The 17,583-nt window shown below is 32.5% G+C and overlaps 1 protein-coding gene across 1 annotated transcript in view; it reads left to right on the top strand.

Annotated features, from left to right (window-relative positions):
* Nucleotides 1-1,564: 1,564 nt before the first annotated feature.
* LOC106461571 (AP-3 complex subunit delta-1-like) overlaps nt 1,565-17,583 on the top strand; it is a 98,576-nt gene continuing 82,557 nt past the window's right edge. Inside the window, exon 1 of the mRNA XM_022388573.1 lies at nt 1,565-1,656. The gene's annotated coding sequence lies outside the window, so the exon portion shown is untranslated. The remainder of the gene's footprint in view (nt 1,657-17,583) is intronic.

Genomic DNA, 17,583 nt, shown 5'->3' with positions numbered 1-17,583 from the left:
AACTGAATAACACTTGATAAATATCCATCTAGATGTGTTTGTCTCTGTCCCATCCATTAAACTAAACTTAAAAATAAAATGCTTGGAACCAGTCCTTATCACTCAAATATTAATATAACAGACAATTAAAGGATAATAATGGACATTTTGGTCCATCTAATCTGTACTGTCCACTAAATTAAACCCTATAAGAAAAAACAACTCAAAGTTAACCCTTATCATTCAAATGTTTATCATGCTTTCCCTTAAACTCGCTTCAATTAACTGCATCATCCATCATATCTAAAGGCAACTCATTCCAGAGTCCAACCACCCTGTTAGAAAACTAAAGCTGTCTTAACTGAAGATGACTTTTTCCCTGATAACATTTATATTTGTGTCTCCTAGTCTTACCATTTTCACCATTAGATATGAAAAAAGATAATGGCTCAACACTTATCAAATCTCTTAATAATCTTAAATACGTCATTCAGATCTGCTGTAAACTCTTCTTATTTTTTAAAGAATAAAACAAGTTCAATGATCTTAATATATCTTCATATGATAACAATTCCATCTCGGGTATCTCTTAATAGCCTTTCTCTGAACCTCTCATAACATTTGAATGTCTTTTCTGAAGTAAGGAGCTCAAGACCAAACACAATACACCAACTATGGCCTACTCAATGACCTTTGCAATGACATGATAACCTCTTTATATTTGTATTAATCATTTCTATAGATACAACCTAAAATCTTATTTGCCCTGCCACTAACTAACAACAAAACATTGCTTGTATGGCTTGAAAGACTTTTCAACCAGAACACCAAAATATTTTTTTTTTGTAATACTGTTAAAGTTATTTCCATCAAAATTATACTCAATTAAAATTGGGATATTCCACATGTATAACCACGCATTTAATGTAATTAAAAGCCATCTGCCATTTATTTGCCCAATTCACCAAATAATCCAAATCCACTATGGATTCCCTTAAAAATCCTAAATTCCTCAATAACCTCCCTTCTAACTCTTCTTTAGAGGAAGATTTGTAATATTTAGATAAACCACTAAACAGGATCTAAGAAGCTATTAAAAAAAAACATTTCTCTCTGTAAAGTAACACAACTTAAAAATTAAAAGGTTTATAGAGAATTAGCAATGTGAAAAGAGAAAGAATTTGGCAATATTTCTCAAATAAAATGTTTTTTTTTTATTTTACTATATTGAATAAGAAATGTACTTAGCAAATACTTAATGTAAACACTATAATAAATTATCTGTGCTACATGCTAAAACTATTCAAAACCAATTTTTGTATTTAATTCAATAAACTATTTTAAGACTAACTGATAACTTAAGTCGTTTTTACAGTAATGCTTTCAAAACAAGATACATCTGAATCCATTTCAACACAATAATGTCAACCAACAACAAACTTACTGGCTTGACCATAGCACACACACGAGCAAAATAAGTAAAACAAGCCAAAAAAATTAATATAACATAAATAGTGAATAAAGAAAACATATCGAAATGAAATAATAATTGAGAGATATATATTTAATATATTTTTACAGGTCAAGTATGTTGGCCAGTGTATTGAAGAAATTAAAGAGGAACTTCGACATGGTAACATTGCAGTCAAGGCAAATGCTGTTGCAAAACTTTGTTATGTAAGTATTAGCAGTTTTGTATAAATTTGTAGTTAAAGTTTTAAAAAAGTAAACAAACAGCTGACCAGTTTTTGACTTTTTATCTTCTCTTTCCTTTAAGTCGGTATATGCCTTAAAAATTTGTTTATTCTTGAAATAAATTTATTTTTAAAACATCATTATAATTATCTACCAGATAAAATAGAACTAAGGACGTGCACACAGATTAACCTTTCCATTTATTCTTGTAGTATATGTTGACAGTAAGGGACCATTTGGTTATTTAATGCTGTACTTGCACATCCTGAGAATAAAAAGAAATTAAACCCCTTTAGGAAATAAACAGTTTCCATTATAAACTCTTATGGTGTCAGCCTCCCCTATTACTGGTGAAAGTTCATTTCATAAGCTAATAACTCTTTCATTGGAACCTACTCTTGGTTTTTACAAAATCTCTCCACTTGTTGTCTTCAAAATACACCATAAAGAAATCAGTGGCCTTTATTCTTAGTTCTTTCAACCTTCCCATATAATCATGCAACTTCTATAAAATAACCTTTTACTCTTATTTTCTCTTGAAAAATTTAAACTTTGTTCATAAGACAGGGCTACTGTGAGCTTTGTCAAAATTGCAGTTTTTTAATTTATTTATTTTTTTGTTGGTGGTGTCAAAATCTGGTGTTTGGGGAATTTTTTTTGCACCAATATTTGTTTCCAGTAAAATTTTAACATCTGTGTTTCAGTCACGTAATAATTACAACATGGCATCTGTCTATTGTACAGGTAAAATCAGGTAGATAGTTTCATCTGTTTATGTGTGCTGTGTGTCAATTAAACAAGTAATAAAATAATTAAAATTTTGGAATACTTAACAAATAATATTGTATCACTAGGTGTAAAAACTAATCAAGGCCATTAGATATCATAATTATGTCCAGTTACATTTGATTAATACTGCACATAGGAAGCTATAATATCAATCCACGTTTTGTCCGTGTAAGACTTCTTTCAGGCTTATGTCAAGTTGGGTTTAGTAATTTTTATCAAAAACAATAGTTGAATATGAAATAAAAAGAATTCTGTTTGCAATCCAATTATCAGACATTTACATTTTAGTGAGGCAAAATTTCTTTTTTTGTGAATCCATCTTGATTTTCTTTTATGATGTATTTCAATAAAATATTTTCTAAAGCTTCTATCAGACTTTCTATGATTTTTCTCACTACATTTTTATTCTTGAAGTTGTCACATTTTGAAATGTGAATGATAGTGTTATTAACTCCTAATAATTTAGTGTAGAATACCCTGCTTGTAAAATTAAATTTGACCAACATTATTCATGCCTGTTCTCCCATCATTTCAACAGTGAATGTTGAGCTTTGCCTGCATGCACAGCTTTTCAAATGGGAGACAGGCAAATGCTTGGACAGACACCACGGTTCACAATATATATATATAAGATAAAAAATATTTCTTGTAAAGGTGGAATGTAACAAAGCTGTTGCCTGAGATTTATCTTGGAAAACTTTCTAATTTTATGATTCCACCAAAAATATTTAACAGTACAAGAATCTTAAGTTTTTCTTTTTTGATCCTTGGTTAGAATGCTTGCGTTGTACCCCACTCGTGTTTTTATGTGAAAAAATCTCTTCAGAATAACCACTGTCTTTACTGTGGTGTTTTTTCTGATTAATACACTTACTGCTGCATGATTTCGTCCTGGATTTGGTGCCCTAACTTCAAAGACTTAATTTTTTATTATATCATGTTGATCAGATATATTTCATTCAGACAGCAAAACTTTACTGCTGCTGGCAAAAGATGTATAGCAAATTGCTCAAGTCAGGAAGCAATTGCTGTCATTGCATATGATTTGGACATTGATATGAGGGTGTGTTACACATGAGATTTGTAGAGTTTATGTTTGTCACATTATGGAGGTGTTCTAGTTTCTTTCGCTTTAAGTTTGATTAGGTCAGGCCTCGACAAACCATGGATGCCAGGTCGCCATGGTGACTAAAAATTTCATCATGGCACCTAATATTTTCTCCCATTATATTCGTGCATAGGGATGTACTAAATAGAATCCAAATCTAAAACAGTTCTGGACTCTTGAAAGTCCAGAACTATTTTTGCATTCTTTGAGTGTGAAATCAAAGCTTGTTTCTACGATTTTAATGGCAGATTCAGCACTTCTTCGTGTTCTTTCAGGTATGAAGCGCTGAGGTTGCACGATATGTTACAAATTTCACACCATTTTCTTCTTTCTCTAAATTCAACCAATCAGTGTACTTGTTTAGAATCAGACAGGACCATAGGTAGTTGGTTCAGGCAATACTATCCAGTGGTTGTTGAAATCATGTGATAGTTAGCATGCACTCGTTGCTGTGAAAGTAAATAAATATAGACCCCATTTCCCAGTACAAACAGTAGTGAAGTTAGGTTAAGAACATCAAAAGATCTTTGCTTAGACCTATTCTGAAACAACCTGCTTGGTATATCGATATTGTAGTGATTATTTTTATTTTACTTTCATTCATTGCAAGAATCCACCTAAGTTATAGTTATTTAGTCTACTATTTTAATAATTGCACATATGGAAGCTTAATATATGTTATGTAATAAAGGTTAATAACTAACCCTTTGTCTTTTGGTGTAAAACTGTATGCCTCGTACCATAACCATACAACTGACTCAAAATATATTCCATAACTTTTCTATATTAGACCTGGCTCCTAAGTTTTTGGGCTGGCTCCTAGATCTGAAAATATTTGTTGAGGCTTGGATTAGGTACATAATTGCATGTGCTATTGTTTGTCAGTGGTCCTGATAGCTTATGTTTTTGTGAGGATTACTATTCAGCAGAAAATTTTTTTGAAAAAAGTTTTCTAGGTAGAAGAGTAATTGGACTGTTCTAGATCAGGGATTTAGTATGTTACTAAATGGTTGATTTAAACATTTTTCTTCCAGTTACAAAGAAGTGGGATTTTTGTAAGTTGGTAACAAAAAGGGAATCACTCTGAATTCACAATAACATAGAAGTTGATTACACACTGATGAAGAGGTGGTATTTTTGTAAGGTGGTAACAAAAGGGACAGTCACTTTGAATTCACAATAACATAGAAGTTGATTACACACTGATGAAGAGGTGGTATTTTTGTAAGGTGGTAACAAAAGGAACAGTCACTTCGAATTCACAATAACATAGAAGTTGGTTATACACTGATGAAGAGAGGTAAGATTTTTGTAAGATTGTAACAAAAAGGGACAGTCACTTTGAATTCACAATAACTTGAAAAAGTTGATTACATGCTAATGAAGAGGTGGGAATTTTGTAAGATGACTGAAAAACCAATCTAAAACAAGGAAATTACTGATGAATGGCTTAAGTATAACAGAGAATTGGGAAAATCAGGATTGCAAACTATCGAAAACATCAATAGTTGAGAGTTACTAACAGTGGTTGTTATCAATTCTAAAATTTATCCTTCATGCACTGCTACTGGACATTCATAATTGCAATCTACTGATAGTTTGGTATATTGTTACATTCCTAGTTGTTTGTTTTGTTTTTTAAGCATGATTTAAGCATTTATGAGGGAAAATAGCCGTTTTCACAGTGTTTAATCAGTAGGCACAGCAGTTTATATTGTAGCATGTTGGTGATAGCACAACTGTATTGGATACATGTCAAATAGATATGCATATTTTACATGGATATGCTAGCCATCTGGAGCACTGTTTGAAGGACAGCAAGGATATTCTGATATCCACCTAGAAGTACTTGTTTATACATATTCTAACATCCATCTAATCATGTTTGTTTTCATATGTTCAGATAAAAAAAGAGTAATTTCTTGAGTGGATGGAGAAAGCTAGTTTCAACATACATTCTAACTTCTGTTTACTCTTATCCACACTGCAGAGCACATTTTAAAATGTAAAAATAATAATTTTAACTAATTCAATTAGAATTGACATTTTGTCATTATGCAATATTTATTTCAAGTAATTCACAAAGAAAAATTAAAATAATGTTCCAACTTTCTTTTCTGTGCAGCTCTGAGAAGTATCTTCTATAAACAATGCATTTATTTGAACTTTGGTGAAGTCCGAGAGCCTGTAAGATCTTTTCATAAAATTATGTAAACATAGCAAGTTCCACATTGTTTGTAATACCGCTGTGTCACGGGGGGGCATAGCAAGTTAGATGTTCTTTAAAATTATGTAATTTTATAGGAGGAAGAAGTTTGATGACATTTTTTTATTTGTTTATGTCTATTTAATAGAGAGAGAGGTTTTAGTTTAGATCTGATGTGTTAGTCATTATAATGAAGGTTTATTTACTTTAAGTTGTGATCACTGATTGTTATGATACTTTAAATTTCTTATATATTAATTTTGATTATAATGTGTTACGTGGAGGAATCTATTTTGGAAAAGAATTAGCTTTGCTTTGTTATTTGTTACTGTGAATCATTCGGATTGTTGGTGTTTTTGTTAGTTTATCGCAGAATGTGAACTTACCATATGGCGACTCTAACTCTTGCCGAAAATATTTTTTTTCTTAAACCAATTGTCCCTCTTATGACAAATTATACAAGACCAAGGGTGTGTTGGTGTCAAAGCGGAACTCCCTCTGGCACCTGAAGCTGGAGCTGAGTCCCGACGCTTCATAAATATGTATATAAAACATATATAAGTTATTTCGTTTACACCCGAAATTAAGTATATTTCATAAACAAACTCTTAAAGTGTCCGAGAACACTCTGACAGTGTCCACTGGTATAGCTCTCTCAGACAGACCAACACACGCACTGTCACTCTACCTCAGGAGCTGGCGACAGGCACCATGCGACTGCTCTGGCTCAAGAGCAGGTGTTAGAGCGCTAAAATGGTGACATGTTTTGTTGTTGTTTTTCATACGTCACGTAGTGATTAAGACACACTAATATGCTATAAAAACACTTAATAAAATACATTTTACAATTATACTCTGTACTTAAAACGTACACGATTTTAAAAGGCTTACTATTTACTTTTAATATACAACGAAGGTAGATTTTTTTCAACAATTCGTGTTGGCATGAGAAGAGGCGTGCAAACCATTATAAGGGTCAGAGTTGTTAATACTGTAGTGTGAATAAAAATATTGTAAATTGATAAGATATGCGTTTTGAAAACTTGTTTTAATATTAGTGATTTTTATTTTCCATAAAGAGGACCGAAGGCCGCCTGGAGGAGTCACTTGCTTTAACCACTCGCACTAATGTATACAGTAGTATGTTGTTTGTCAGTCAGTCAGTCAATAGACACTGAAATGACGTCACATAAGGGACGCCTAACTTTGCAATTTGTACTGTCGTGACGTCAAGAAAGTTGAGTTGCATGTTTCCACTCGGTAATAAATGCTTATTCAATATGGAACTAATATCAATAGTAAGTAGTATAATGATGACGTCACATGTCTAGCAGATTTTGACAGAAATCTTGCACTCAAAATTTAGCACTATTTCACTGTAAATGTTATTATACTGTTTCATCGCATGGATATTTTTTATTCATTTCTTTAATACTACATTACAAGTTAGCGGTATATTTTAAAATATATATACGAAAAAGGCAAAGCGACCTGGAAATTCCTAGTTTTTATGCTTTGACAACCTTAAACTTTAACAAAAGAAATCTTAGTGGCCATCAGTTTATATATTTTAGTTTTTCTTTCCTTTTTAAATATTGTTATTATTATGCAGCATTGAACTATACTAAAATGTTTACTCTTTCTAACGGGCTTCGCTCCTAGATAAGAGTGGTCGTGCGAGGTTATTTTTGATGTAGTATATGCACGGCGTAAACTTTGATTAAGTTACGTCTTTCACGATAATTATAGTGATAAAGTTTTGTTTCCTTTGTTTATGACAAAGCTACTGTTGCTGTCCTTAATTCTGAACTGCTGATCAGAGGGAAAGCAATAGGCCGACAGCATCCACCTTCTACTCATGGGCTACTCTTTTACTAATGTATAGCGAGATTAACTGCCACAATATAACACCACAACGGCTGAAAAGATAAGCGTGTTCGGAATATGGTTTCGATCCCGCAACCTGCAACTTCCGAGTCGAGCGACTAATCGCCTGTGCTATGAAACTGATAAAATAAAGACGATTTTGTGGCAGAGAACCTGTAAAACGAATAGTAGTCGATATGAGTAAACTTGTAAATCTTAAATTATAATTATTCGCACCTTTTCTTATTCACGAATGATTACCACTGATGTATTAATTTTGTGAGGACTTGAAGTTAAATCATATTACAAGTAATCTACAACCAATTTTAGTATAAAATTTCATGAAATTCATTCGAATTCACTCCATATTTATTCTTAAAGCAATCTCTGTGGACATATTAATGTGGTTGTTGATATTTTTATCTAACAATAGTTATGCAATGCTCTGTCCACCATGGGGAATCGAACCCCTGATTTTAACGTGGTAAGTCTGTGAACTTAGTTTTGGCCCATTTGGGTACGACACGCATCTGAATATACCCATCTAAATATATAGTACTTACTTAAGATTGTGTCTAAAGTGCCTGTAAATCAAAAAGAAATAGAAAACGTTAGTGCAAATAGTAATCAAAATATCGTGTCTTAAGCTTTTAAGTATCTTACAATAAGGTTTATTTTTAAGAGTGCATACAGAAACAATATACAAATAAAACCTTAATGAAGTTATTAAATGCATTATAAATTCCAATATTTGTATGTTTATTTAATTAATAAATAAATTGAGGGTATTGGATGATCACATACACTACGATTATCAATAATATCATGTAATCACACATAAATCAAACACGCCATAAAAATAATTCACAAAATTTTAAAGGTTACACACTGTCCTGAGAAATTAAAATTATTTTAAAGAAATGGAAACGTTGCCGGAAAAGAGATCCCGACTCTATTAAGAGAGTTCATGGGTTATCTATTTAAGTTACCGGGTCTTGATTAGCCCGGCTCTTTATTTTTCATTTGTTATGGGCAGACATTTAGCATGGTTCTTTAGTTATGTCAGTTGGTTCGTTTGTTTGTTGAATTACACGAAACGCTGCTAAAGAGAGCTATGTGCAATTACAGTCCCTAATTTAGATTTTGGTTTGTTTTGAATCTCGAGCAAAGCTATACGAGTGCTATCTGCGCTAGCTGTTCCCAATTTAACAATGAAAGACTAGAGGGAAGGTAGCTAGTCATCACCACCCACTGCCAACTCTTGGGCTACTATTTTACCAACGAATAGTGGGATTGACCGTCACATTATAACGCCCCCACAGCTGAAAGGGCAAGCATGTTTGGTGGGACGGGGATTCCAACTCGCGATCCTCAGGTTGCGAGTCGAGCATGCCCAGAGGAACATCAGCTGGTTAACACCACTCACTGCCAACTCTTATCTTATTCTCATATAATGGAAGGATGTGACTATAAATTTCATAACACACACACACACGACCCTAAAGTATCGGGCGCAGTTTTTTTTAGTTATTATTATTTATTTTTTTGCAGTAATGTGCTAACTACTGGGCCACGTTCGGCCCATGGCAATTGACTTGCAAAGCTTAGAATCCATTTATTGTCATTTGGATTTTCACCATCCGACAAAATGGACAGCAGATGAGTAGAACACAAGTTCATTTTTATTTTTTAACTTTCAGGAAACTAAAAACTCCTTGGATTAAAGAAAATATTTTCTTTATGTGAACATATATTTTCTATTGAACTATGAAGTTTCATATTCCATTTTCACTTGTTAAGCAAGCGAATTTATTAAACTTCTGGATAAGTTTTCAATTGTCATATATACGTTTTTTATAAACTTTTTTTTTTTTTGCTGTCCACAGATGGGTCAGCGATAAGTTTAAGGACTTGCAACTCTAAAATACGGGCCTCGATTCCCCGCGGTAGACACAACAGATAGCTCAATATGACTTTTTTTTCTGATATATTATAGCCTAAAATATATGATTGTTACAACCTATTTAATGTTCTTAGATCATTAACTGTACTTGCTTAAGATGAATGAACAAACTTTATGCACTTGTCTAAATAAACTTCTTTTCTCTAGCAACATTTCAGGCGAATGTCCTTCTTAGAACTGCTTGACGTCTGTCCGAAACTCTGATAAATAAAAAATTTAGTACCCTAACCTTATTTATTGCCTCCAGTGGAACAGCGGAATGTCTGCGGAGTTACAACGCTAGAAACCGAGTTTCGATACCCGTGGTGGGCAGAGCACAGATAGCCCATTGTGCAGCTTTGGGCTTAATTATTAAAAACAAACCTTGTTTTTTAAGATAGGTCCTTTTTCTCACCTTTTTGAGAGATATAGTTCATTAACTTAAAAAATAAAAACTTTTATTTGGTAAGAGTTTCTGATGCTCGAGATTTTCAGAACTGTAAACTACTGACTCCTCATTCAGTCTAAAATTTTATTTTATTGTTGTAAAAGTCCCCCGGTGGGTCATCAGTAAGTTTGCGGATTTACAACACTAAAATTGGGGGATTCGATTCTCCGCGATGGATAGAGCCCAGATAACTCTTTGTGTAACTTTACGCTAAAAGAGCGACAACAACCTGTTGCAAAATAGTATTAATAAAGAGAGCTAGGGTTTTATCTCTAAAAGTTATAACTTAAACACTAAAGGTTGACGTAGCATCAGCAATTAACCTACTTTAAATTTGTGATAAAACATGTAAACTGCAGCTATATATTTTCAAATTGCTATTAATTTGTTCATTTCTAATTCATATCGTAATTGTTATTACTTAGTTTTATTTTGTCTTATTTAATTGTATTGTTTAATGTCAAATCTACTTGCTCATGCATATCTTATTCAAAACTTATTTGTCAAAGTTGGATGAACTTGATTAGTCTCTTTATTCGACACTGTTATAAAACAAAAACTGTTATTTTGTTTAAAAATAACGTTTCGAGAAAAGAGCAGTTTCTGGAAACGTCATTGTTAAATTTATTTTTTCTTCCTGGCCGTGTGTTTAAAAAAAAACAACTTATTTTGTGTAATAAGACTACTATTTTACAACTTATTTTATTAGAACCTCAGCACCTTAAAACTTTCCAACTTCGTAAAGAATCTATATTAAATGAAATAGATGGCGTTTATTGTGGTTGGTTAATCACGTGATTATTAGTTGGCGGCCATCATTTTTCCACGCAAGAAGTTTTTTGGAGCAGGCTAGCAATAATTTGTAAAGATGGACTACAGCCATTAACCTCAACAGGTTTCACTTCATATAGATTATTATTTACGAATAAGGTATTTAAGTTTCTTTAAACAATAATATGGCTCTAAAGAAAGTTAAGGGGAATTTTGAACGTATGTTTGACAAGAACTTGACGGACTTGGTAAGAGGTATAAGAAATAATAAGGAGAATGAGGTGAGTGACTGTAAGTTGTAACTTGTAAGTGTAATTGTAAATAGTTTTCAAGTTTTAGACTTAAGTTTTATACCTCATGTAAAATTTAACTTAGGCATAACCAATATCGATATCAAGCAATTGCTGTTGTTCAACACATTACATAGTTTTAGAACGTAATTGTAACATTAATTACTATTACTCAGTGATATTTTTTATTAGTTACTAGCTAAATATTTTACATTTTCAAGTAACCCAAGTCTACCACATATCAGGTCATTTTATATTTTACTAAGTTTTAACTATTGCCTGCCCACCATAAGTAATGTAAATCCAACGGGGCTTTAAATTTTAATTACGGAATGGCAAAATTTTGCCATTTTTTTTAGAAGTTACTGGCCAAAAATTTTTTGGGGGAATTGAGTTAGGTTTCAATATGGCAGAAAAAGAAACTAAAAGATCTGTTTATTGATATATCCAAGCAGCAGCAAATTTGTACGTTATTATATATATGGTAAATTTTAATTGTGCTCAGCATTTATCAGTTAGTTGCAACAGTCATTGCATGTGCATTTATAGTAGTCTTTAAGAAAAAAAATGAACTTTTGACTTTTTTTAAAACCTAAAAGTTTCCATAAGTTTGTGTTGAAATTATATTTGTTCCCTTAAAAATGGAACTACCAAGAATTAGTGAAAACTTTGTAAATGTGTATAGTTTCATAATTGATCGTATACTATATATATATATATATATATAATTTGACAGAAAATTTTGCATTATTATTTAAAGCAAAATTAAATGATCATTCTTGTTTTTCAAAGTGTTTCTGTAGCTAGTACTTTCATAATGAATGAAGAGAGTGAGCTGAACATGGGTTGTAAGCTCTGTTAAATTTAGAGGTTTTTCAGAGTTCTATTGGAGAGTTTATGCATTCTTTTTGATCATCTTATACTAGGATTTTTCAAATGTGATCTTGCACCAAACCTCAACTGTCCATACATGGGCTCAGTCATTTTGACCAACCTTGTAACCATTACATTATACGTGCTATAACTTTTCATGGCAAGCTTTTAGGAAACATTACAAGGCTGTTGAACACAAAAAATCAGATTTGTTAAAGTATTTCTATGTAAGATTTTCTGTGAATTTACAAAGCCTTTACCGAGTCAGTGCAAGTGACAGGTAATTTTAATGGTATGAATAAAAATACTTTTGTCATCTTACAGTTTTCAGATTTTATTTATGTAACCTTTAGAATCTACTAAATCAATATTGGAGGTTTTTCAGCAAAACTATATCTGTTATTTTCTCTACCCTAACCTGTGTTATCAGCCTTGGTCAATTTGACCAACTGTGGAACTACCAAGTAATATAAAAGATATAAAATTAATCTAAGTTGCTTTTTTCCTTTCTAGAGTAACTGCACATTGTCACAGACAATTACACACTATTTATTTTTACAGCTAAAGCTAATAGGTTTTCCATTTAGTTTTATTTGATTATAGTTGCACTTAGACCCTCTCAGAGTATGCATTATCCACTTATGCTGAACACCTTTGTGTTCAGCATAATAAATCTAAGTGCAACCTTTGTGTAAACAAGGGTTAAGTTACCAGCACATACTTGTTGAATTACCTATGTTTCTGTTGAGCATGTGCTGCATGAGTATTTTGTTTAAGTTTTTGTATCTAACATAACAGATCTCTAATTTTTTATGTTTTAGTTACTTTTATTAATAAACAATTACACAAATAATAAAAAAAATTAGTAGTTATGTCTGAAATATTGTCTTTCTCAAGCTTTTATACTCATACATAAAGTAACATCAAACACAAACCCAAATTGCTTATAATGATTGTCTCAAAACTTTTTGTTGAATTAAAATATGCAACTTAGAATATAAGATATTGCCACTAATATGAAATAAAATAACCTAAAGCTAAAACTAATATAATTTACATGGCTTTCTGACTAAGCTATAAATTGGTTAAATAATTCGCATACTTGGTCAAGCAGAGTTCCAACACTGGCAATCAAAGAAAAGGATGTCAAAAACCTTCAAAACTGGTTATCCCAATGATTACTGGCTTTGCCTCAGTCAATAAATTGAAATCTTTTCATTTTATTGGCTACAAATAATCCAATAGCAAATGTTCTAGAGAATTATTGACATTTTTAATTAAAAGATAGGATGTCTTAGAAGGAGGAGTGTAGCATGCAAGTTTGAGTTTCTGGCTTATATTTCAAAAAAGCAAAAGCAGGGAGGTTATAAGTTTACATTTCAACTTAAGGGTATCTACTGTGTAATCCCTTGAAACTTAGAAATAATATTGGGGTAGAAAATAAATGTAAAATGGGCAGTTTAGAGTGAACAAGTGTCATGTGATACAGAGAAGTAAAGTTATAGAACTTGTTTAAATATGTCCTTTTCAAATTAAGAAATTAAACTGTATTATGATGCCAAACTTATTTATATACATTGATACTAGTTGTTTAATTAAATTTTGAATTTTAGTCTCTTAGAAAGGTTGCGACAAGTACAATTTGACCCAACTACCCTTTCCAGACAAGCAGGATATACGTTGATTTTATTCATTTATTTTTTTTTTTTGCACAGTAGAAATGTTTTACCAGATTGTATGAAACTTAGTACAAACTTTCTAAATAATATCTAGTTTCAGCCTAAAAAATTAATATAATTTTAATGCTTTGTATTTCTGTACTTCTTTTGTTTGTGAAATTTCCAGTATACTTGGGGAAAAAAACCATTAAAATAGTTCCTTTCTTGTAATTTCAGTGTTTTCATTACTGATAAGAAAGTTCTATCTGATGTATCTAGTCAGTTTCAAATTGCATGATATTCATTAACATACATCTTTTAATACTTGATTTTGTCGCTTGTAGTAGTTCTAGCTATAAACCATAAAATAATAATAAAACAAGGCAAAAAGTGTATCAGTGACCTAGAATCTAACTTTCAAAATGGTGTGTCCATTACTTTGTTAAATGGTTTTGCTAACAGTCTTCTTGGTTAACATCAATTTATGTGTAATAAATATTATTTCTCTTCAATAAATAATTTGTGTTTGTTGTTTGAATATGATAAACTTTACAATAATATTCAATAAATAAGGATTTGAGCCAGCACAATATTTTGCTGTTGCATGTTATATTGCTAAACCTAACAAAGCTTACATCATGTCTTGGTATAGAAGAAAATTTCTATAGTTTCTCAAACAAATATAGGTTAACACAGCAATTATCAAGAACAAAAAGGAGCATTTGAAGAAAGTTAAAGATTTTTCATATCTGTGGTTTGTTCCTAAGTCTTCTAAACTTCCCATTCATCCACAAGAGCTCCAGCTAGTCACCCACAAAAACCATAAATTACTGCTCAAGCAACTTTACTTATTCTACACTGATGTAAATAGTATATATTTGCTCTATCCAGTTGTATTTTAATTTCAGAAAATTATATATGAATGCAAAAACAAATATGTAATAATGTCTGACACATCAAGGGCTGATGAGGCTTTTAGCCTAATAGAGTTCTTCAAGTTGCTGGAATATGACAGACGTGGTTGTGTAGGAGCTTCTTGTATCATAAGTTGCATGAACAACAACTGTTATGGTGTAAACTGGATTTGATTTAAGTCATTTACAAATTGGAATTATTGTAAGCATCAATAACATAATAATATTTATTTTTAACACCAATTAATTATTAACATTACTGGTTGCTGTTTTCAAAGCTGTTCCTTTGAGTAATTCTTCAGTTTTGTTGTTGTGTCTTCATAAAAGGGTAGGAATAAAACTGTAGTAATAAAATCATTAGAAGAAAAATGACTTGAGAAGCAGGATATAAATTATAAGGGATGACAGTTTCTTAGCAAATACAAACCTATGCTTTGGGATTAACAGGAAAATTACAAATAATTGGATGATTCTGTTGACTGTCGAAAGCGGGATTCCCAAATTCTGCGAAATTTGCCGCTGACTTATTCCACCATCTGCTTGACCAACTATCCTTCCTCTAACAACATCTGACAATTCGAGAGAACCTTGAGTTCTAGGCATGTTGTAGCACAAGATAATTAGTGTGCGGACCATTTTCATTTATATAGTGCTCTGTGAACACAAATTAGTTAGCATAAATCAGTTAAATGACGAAAAATTAGGTGTCTATTTACTTGTGACCCCTCAGTGTATATATACTATTATTAAAAAATTGTTCTTTCTATTATTATTAATGAACCGTCAAAAAATGAAATTAAAAAAATAAAAAAATTAAATGAGATTCGTAAAATAAACAAAAATTGGCATGCAACAGCACATTAGCCTCTGTTGGAACTTTGTACAAGTTCTGTAACATCTTAACAAAAATCATAATGAATTAAATTTATTTTTATTAAACACCATATTGTCAATTAAATGAACACTTTATGAACTATTTCTATTTATTTATTTAGCCGTTTAATGGTATAACATCCTTCGATGGGTCAGCGATAACTTTACGGACTTACAACGTTAAAATTTGGGATAAAACATCCCGTGGTGGACAGAGCGCAGATAGCCCTTTGTGTAGCTTTGCGCCAAAAAACATCAACAACATTGATATGTCCGCATAAGGGCACTGGGCGTTATCTTCTTATATCATGGCAAAGTCTGGTCCAATTTAACTTACGAAATATTGCACAACTTTGTCCAATACGATGTGGTTATGACAAAGACCAATAAGCACATAGATTTGTACGTTGATGCTTCTCCACTGACCATTAAAAAGACAGTCATGTTCAACGATTTTTGCACCGAATATAAACAAGTCATCATCAGCTCCTCAGACACAAATCCATCGATCACTGGTAGAGATACTGACTCATATGTGAAGAGCATAAGAATAAAATGACGTTGTTGTGTTAATTCTGATTATCTTAACAAAAGTCCGTATGATACGTGCAGTGTTGTGTGGGGCTGAAACACGACTTATAAAACTTAATTGACTGACAAAACATTTTTTTCACCCTTTACTGTTTTCACACTCGATCGTTGATTGGTTGAGACATAATACATTGACACACGTAAGAGCATAAGGACCGAAATTATGTTGTTGCCAATTCTACCCAAACATTTTCGTGGAGCTTATCCACAGATAGATTTACGAGTTATTTTTAAACCTCAATGTAGATTTAAAATTTTATAAAGGTTTAAAGATAGAATATTGCCACTGATAACATATAATGTTTTTTTCTGTTTTCTTTTCTTTTTTCATGTGAGTTTGAAAGTCCTAGAAGGAATTACAGTAGTATTGAAACTACCACAAGATGGTTTAAAACAACTAAACAAATCTGGTGGCTGGAAACAAATCTTGCACAAGAGGTCATGTAACTCGTGAATGTAACTTGATGATACATTAGACATCATTCAAAATTTTATTTTTCAACCTTACCTACTTAACTTACAAACAATATGAAGTTTTGAGACAGCTATTTGTGGGATGAAATTCTTTCAAAGAGTAATGACGAGAGAAGTCCAAACATAAAGAAGACGCTCTTGAGCAACATATTAAGGTCACAACTTAATGAAACTAGCTTTGCGATCACTATTTTGCTGAGCTCGTGATTTCTAATAGTTTGGTTGTATGTTGTTAACCATTATACAACGCTGTATGAATTTATCCGAAAATTGCAGTTCAGGAAACAACTGAGCAGCGTCCTGGTCCATCGGAGAGGACAAAAAGGGCTGTCAAGAGGAGCATCGAAATGGATCCCAGATTAACGACTGCAGAAGTGGCCAAAGTTGGTGGGATGAGACCGAAGTCTGTTCAACGGATTCTCCACAGATTGGGTTATCGTTGCAGAGCAGCTAGACGGAAGCCCTTGTTAAGACCTGGCAACATAGTCAGACGAAAGAAGTGGGCAAGTGATATGATGACCAAGCCTCTGGACTTTTGGAAGACCGTATTGTTCTCAGACGAATCAAGATTCGCTCAATTTTCGGACAGTGGAAGGATATGGGTCTGGAGACTGCCTCACCAAGAGTTTTGGCTCAACAGATTGCAGCCAACTGTGAAGCATGATGGTTTGGGGAGCTGTTTGGGTTAGTGGGAGATGGAGCTTAGTGGAGTGCGTTGGCAACATAAATTTTGCGAAATACGTCGAAATATTGGAGGAAGGACTCTTGCCACTTTATTCCTCTGGTTTCGTGGACTAGAACACAACGTTGTTCCAGGAAGATGGAGCACCGTGTCACACTGCTAGAAACACCCAAAAGTGTCAGGAAGAAAATGGTATCCAGAAGTTGCCCTGGCCGAGCCCATCTCCTGACATGAAATCCATACTCTGGGCCATACTCGACCAGCAAGTCAAGAAATAACAAAAAAACCAACTTCGAAGAGCGATCTACTCCAAGTTGAGAAGCAAGAGTGGGCGAAAATCTCACAATCTAAAATTGACGAGATGATTCTCACGATGCCCTAAAGGATCAACGAACTCCACGAAGCGAAATGAAGATCTACTAGA

The sequence above is a fragment of the Limulus polyphemus genome, unplaced genomic scaffold (assembly GCF_000517525.1).
Source record: "Limulus polyphemus unplaced genomic scaffold, Limulus_polyphemus-2.1.2 Scaffold989, whole genome shotgun sequence".
In the NCBI taxonomy this organism is placed as follows: domain Eukaryota; kingdom Metazoa; phylum Arthropoda; class Merostomata; order Xiphosura; family Limulidae; genus Limulus; species Limulus polyphemus.
The sequence above is the reverse complement of the archived record's forward strand: the minus strand, read 5'-3'. Positions and strand labels throughout refer to the sequence as shown.